The sequence below is a fragment of the Suricata suricatta genome, chromosome 1 (genome assembly GCF_006229205.1).
Source record: "Suricata suricatta isolate VVHF042 chromosome 1, meerkat_22Aug2017_6uvM2_HiC, whole genome shotgun sequence".
Taxonomy (NCBI): Eukaryota; Metazoa; Chordata; class Mammalia; order Carnivora; family Herpestidae; genus Suricata; species Suricata suricatta.
In genome coordinates this window covers 105,090,846-105,096,538 of record NC_043700.1, presented here as the reverse complement: position 1 = coordinate 105,096,538, position 5,693 = coordinate 105,090,846, and the positions used below count along the sequence as shown (strand labels likewise).

Sequence of the window (5,693 nt, the reverse complement as noted above, 5' to 3'; positions counted from 1 at the left end):
CTAATAAACATTTAAAAAGTAGTAAGCAGTACTTATTTTATAAACTTCACATATACTCTACAGAAGACACTTATATTTTAATCAGACAATGAAATTAACTCCTTTATAAACAGAAATGAGCTCTAAGTATTCATTTTTCTTTCTTGTACAAATATATGAACCAAGGGAGAAGACTATTACCCTTCCAAATATCATTTGGAAGTTGGCTGCTTGTATTTTGTCAAGAGACATCCATTTTCGTTTAAGTGTTTACTTCTGGCCCAGGTTATAAATATGTCAGTGTCACTGCTTCCAAACCAACAGAAGATGACCAGCACTGTGGTCCAGGTGATGATCTTTTCAACTCTTCAAGAATTAGGTTTGTCATTACTTTCTAATGGACCTACCTCAGCAGAATGGGGGCTCAGAATCCTCCTATTATTATATAATCAGCTTACAAGGGGAAATGAATGAGTTTAGACAAATCATTTGACTTAGTTCATTTCAACAAATACTATTTACTGAGAGGCTACTATGTGTCATCATTGTGGCAGGCATGGGGGTAACAGTATAGAAGAGACCTCTTGACGAATTCACAATCTAGAGAAAGATAAATAAACAGATATTGACATAGGTGGTAAGAAAAAATAAAGCAATCTGCTCAAAGTTCTACAAAACCCAGAGAAGGCTGCTATGAAACCACTCGGCTTATCCTACAGTTGTTTACAGCTTTCCTGGAAAAGGTGAACCTGTGTTAACTTTGGAAAAGATGGATAAGAGCCTGGTCAGCAGGGAAGATGGGAAGGTTCTCCCAGGCAATGGAGCAAACTGAAGTACAGGATGGGAGGCTGGTCAAATCTGGTTTCTCTTAAGTAGACACTAAATGCAGGATATTATTAGGATCAGTGTCTGTGGAAAGGAACAGGAGGAAGGAGGATCAGGCGGAGGGGGAAACTAAACTGTGATACAGGACTTGAAAGTCGGCCAGCACCTTGGGGAGCTCTGGAGCCAGACCTTACATCCTTGGCCGGCTATGTCACAGAATGCCCAGAAGGACATGACCTTGGGTGAGGCAGCACTATGAAGCTGAGTTAGCCAGAAAAAAAAACTAGACCTGAAGGCAACTGGGCACAGGTCCTTTCTGGAAGGTATGTAAACAGACCATGTCCCCCATTCTCCACAAATATAACTCTAGCAGATGTCCAGTATTATTAGACTAAATTTTCATGTGGAGAGTAGAAGAAAAATAAGTTGAAAAAGTATATTTTCAAAGACATGTTTTCACAATGATGTTAGTCCTGCAGGAGAAAGCTGACCATGCACATCTCTTTCCAACTTTGCATTCGATGACATCACTTTGGTATCTTGAAATCATTCTTGTACCACAAAAATTGTCAAAGGTTACAAATCAGAGCTGTATTTCTCTATATAGTATGAAACTTCACCATTTTCCTTCTTGTGTTCATAAACATGGCTTCAAGTCATCATGAATACAATCTCTAGGTAAGACAGCATTCTACAATCTGCTCAAAATGGGAGAGGTCATAGGCCAATACGTCCCATCTCTTTATAGTGAAAAAGGTAAAGATTCTCACCTTTCCTTTTCTTCTCCTGCCACTGACCTCATTTCTGCCTGGGTAAACTGCCACTGTCTCAAAGGACAATTCATTCATTATAAGTATTTTGTTTTCACATGCATTCAAGAATATGTACTGAAGCCTTGCTCTGTGTCAAAAACTAAGTGTGAATATTCAACAGTAAGCAAATAGACCTAGGTCCTATTTTTAGTTTATGGTTGAGATAGAAATATTAGTTTAAAAAAAATCATGAAAAAGGGGTGCCTGGGGGCTCAGTCAGTTAAGTGTCCAACTTAGCATCAAGCTCAGGTCATGATCTCATGGTTTATAAGGTCAAAGCCTGTGTCAGGCTCTGTGCTGACAGCTCAGAGCCTGGAGCTCACTTTAGCTTCTGTGTCTCCCTTTCTCTCTGCTCCTCCCTTGCTCACACTCTCTGTCCTTCAAAAATAAATAAGCATTAAAAAAAACTTTTTTAAGTCATGAAATGAATGTAAAGTCACAAATGGTGATAATTTTATGAAGAAAGAATAGAGAAAAAAGATATTTAGATAATATCTTTGATGTTTCAATCTTCTAGATCATTTAAATCATGTAAAATAAAACATCAGTGTCTTTAGACATTAAGAATTAAGATAATAATAGTTTCTTTTTATTTTTTTATTTTTTTAATTTTTTACTTATTTTTGATACAGAGAGAGGCAGAGCATGAGAAGGGGAGGGACAGAGAGACAAGGAGACACAGAATCAGAAGCAGGCTCCAGGCTCTGAGCTAGCTGCCAGCACAGAGACTGACGCGGGGCTCAAACCCAGGAACGTGAGATCTGACCTGAGCCGAAGTCGGAGTTTTAACTGACTGAGCCACCCAGGAGCCCCAAAAATAATAGTTTCATATGGGGGGCCCTGGGTGACTCTGTCGGTTAAGCCTCCAACTTCGACTCAGGTCATGATTTCACTTTCGTGGGTTTGAGCCCCGTATCAGGCTCTGTGCTGACAGCTCGGAGCCTGGAGCCTGTTTCAGAGTCTGTGCCTCCCTCTCTCTGCCCCTCCTCCTCTCATGCTCTGTCTCTCTCTCTATCAAAAATAAATAAAACATTTAAACATTTTTTAAAAAATAATAGTTTCATAGGAAGCCAATTATAATTTTAAGAAATGTTATCTTATCTATTATTATGGGGAAAAAAACAGCTAAATAGTGATTTGTTTCTAAAAATGTCCATACATGTCCCTTAGGAATCATTTTTCATCTACAAATATTTATCTGCTATACCATTACAAACATACAGACACAGAGAAATTTGAATAGTATTGAAAATCAGAATTTTCTTCCTCATGCCACTGTTACTGACAATATAAAGGATATCTCATATATGAAGCATAAAATTATATTATAATAAACTCAGCTATGGCATTCAGTTTTTCTAAATAATTGTCTTGTTGAATATTAGTAAAATTCTCTGGTTGGGACAAATCTTTTGGCAAAGAAAATGTAGCATTTCACATTCAAATTTGTATTCCTGGGCTAATTATATAAAAAAATGTATGTGAATTCTATCTGTTAGCATTATTTTAGGGAAAAAATAATATTTTGTTCTTGGAAAAGGCTGACTTTTGCTTGATCTATATCTAACAACATATGACAGAAATTTAGCAACTGTTCATGATATCACATTTCCCATGTGTATTCCTATCCATAATGTGCATTCAGTTAAAAGCACATATCAAAATCCTGTTTTGGAGGATTTGTAAGGTGTTCTTCTTGGGACACTTCAATTATGTGCTTGTGAATTCTGATCAGATAAAAAATATAATTAATCCATGACAATCTGCCTCTACTTCCTATGGTCAAGGTTTAGATTGAATAAGATTTTGCCATTTTTAATATCTATTATCTTCATACCAAGTCATTACAAAATACATCTCTAAAATCAGATGAAAATGTATAAGTGTCACCACTGTGGATTGCACCAAAGAGTTAAAACACCCCAACACATTATACATATATTCATACATAGGGCCAAAGGGATACTATTCTCATTTTTCATCATCAAGGCATTTATAAGACTCCTATCTTCTTGTGCTTTTGTGACCTCTAGTCAGAAAGGCCAAAGTAAATAAAGGTCAAGATAGATGTCAGATCAAGCAATTACTAAACAGGGAACTTGGCTGTGACCCTCAGATTAGAAATGGTGACCTGTCACAGCAACAGGGGAAAACCTTCCTGCAACTCCTTCTCCTGTTTTATGAAATACAATCTAGATTTGCAGCCTAGACCGAAAAAAATTGATATCCTTCATTTGCGTTTTAATCTTTTCCACCCTTCATATTGGGGTTGTCCTCCCATTTTCTCCTTGGTTATATGCTCTGAATCGTAGACATGTGAGAGGAAAACTTAGTGGGATCAGGAGTAAGGAGGAACAACATACCTATAAGAAAAAATGAGAATGAACCAACACAACACAAAAATGTTGTCATATCACTTTACTTAAAACTGCAAGAAATGTAGACAATTTGTGGAATCGCAGTGATCTCAGTCAATAATCCTCCTATTTTTTCTGCAATGGGCCACTTGTAGAAACAAATTTTTGAAGTATTCGATGGGAGGTAGCTAAAATTTGTCAATTCATTTCTACTGCTAAACCTCGATTTATTTAATCTCTAGACTCTCACTTTCCTCTGTAGATCCAAGAAACTTTCACTCTTCACCCCAGAGGCTATGTTGAAAAATACTGTCTTTATTACCCATGCTAACCCTGCAACCTGTATTTACTCCTGAATTCCCCTACCCCTTAAACTTCCTATTTTTTAATGCTTTTTAAAAAATTTTTTAGAGAAAGAAAGAGCAGGGGAGGATCAGAGAGAAAGGCAGACAAAGTATCCGAAGGCAGGCTCCAGGCTCTGAGCTGTCAGCACAGAGCTGGACGCAGGGCTCAAAGCCACAAACTGTGAGATCATGACCTGAGCTGAAGTCTGATGCCCAACTGACTGAGCCACCCAGGCGCCCCTTAAACTTCCTATTCTTAAAAAACAAAACAAGGGGTGCCTGGGTGGCTCAGTCAGTTAAGCGTCCAGCTTCAGCTCAGGTCATGATCTCATGGTTTGTGAGTTCAAGCGCCGTATTGGGCTCTGTGCTGACAGCTCAGAGCCTGGAGCCTGTCTTCAGATTCTGTATCTCCCTCTCTCTCTGACCCTCCCCTGCTTGCACAGTCTCTCTCTGTCTCTTAAAAAAAAAACATAAAACAATTTTAAAAACTGTATTAGTTCTTTTGCTGTCAAAAGAAGAAAATATTTACCTATGATTTTTGAGCAGAGGTAGAAAAAAAAGAGAACTGTAAATCACAGAAATAGTTTTGATAATAGAAACTTACAGAGCTTTTTTTGCTTTTCCTTTTCCTGCTTGGCTTTCCACAATTCACAGGAACATGTTACCATAACAACAAACAAACAAACAAACAAACAAACAACAGAAATGTCAGCCATGTTTCCTAGTAAATTATTAAATTTGCTTGAATTAATAAATTTTGGCAAGTAATATAATTACTTCTAGTAAAATTCATGAAGTCAAACAATCTCATTTAAAAATCAGACTTTGAAATAAGCTAACAGAGATAATATGAGAGCCAAAGACTAATTTAAAAATAGATGAAACAGAAAAGTGACACAGCCATCATCCTCTTATTGGAAAACAGGCCTGGAGCTCCACTAAGGAAGAATTACCCAGGAGGGAAAGAAAAAGAAAAACTTTTGGAAATGAAAGCCTTACTTTTCAAAGATTCTTAAATTAGCAAACTTTAAATGTTGACCCTAAAGGAAAAATGTAACTATATTACTTTATGGTAGTTTTCATTTCAAATTCCACTCAAATCCAAATCTTCGAAAGACAAAGAAAGAAAGAAAGAAAGAAAGAAAGAAAGAAAGAAAGAAAGAGAATTTAAAGATTTTCTTAACTGCATATTTCAGAAAACAGAAACAAATGGAAACATTTCCATAGGAAGATGACGGCCAAACAGCTTTAAATTGTATTTAAGTGACATTTTTTAAGTCTAATGATTTTCTGACCTTATGCTCACTGCTTTCGCTTTTTTGTTCAAGGATTCGAATCAGAGACTCTAGTGGAAAGTGTGGCCTATTATTATTATT

At 36.8% G+C, this 5,693-nt stretch overlaps 1 long non-coding RNA gene across 1 annotated transcript; it reads right to left on the bottom strand.

Moving 5' to 3' along the window:
• Nucleotides 1–462: 462 nt before the first annotated feature.
• On the bottom strand, nucleotides 463–5,077 carry LOC115275005. Its single transcript, XR_003901373.1, has 2 exons — nucleotides 4,922–5,077; nucleotides 463–579 (listed from the first exon to the last, which is right to left on the bottom strand). It is a non-coding gene; the product is annotated as an uncharacterized LOC115275005 (long non-coding RNA).
• Between the last annotated feature and the right edge of the window lie 616 nt (nucleotides 5,078–5,693).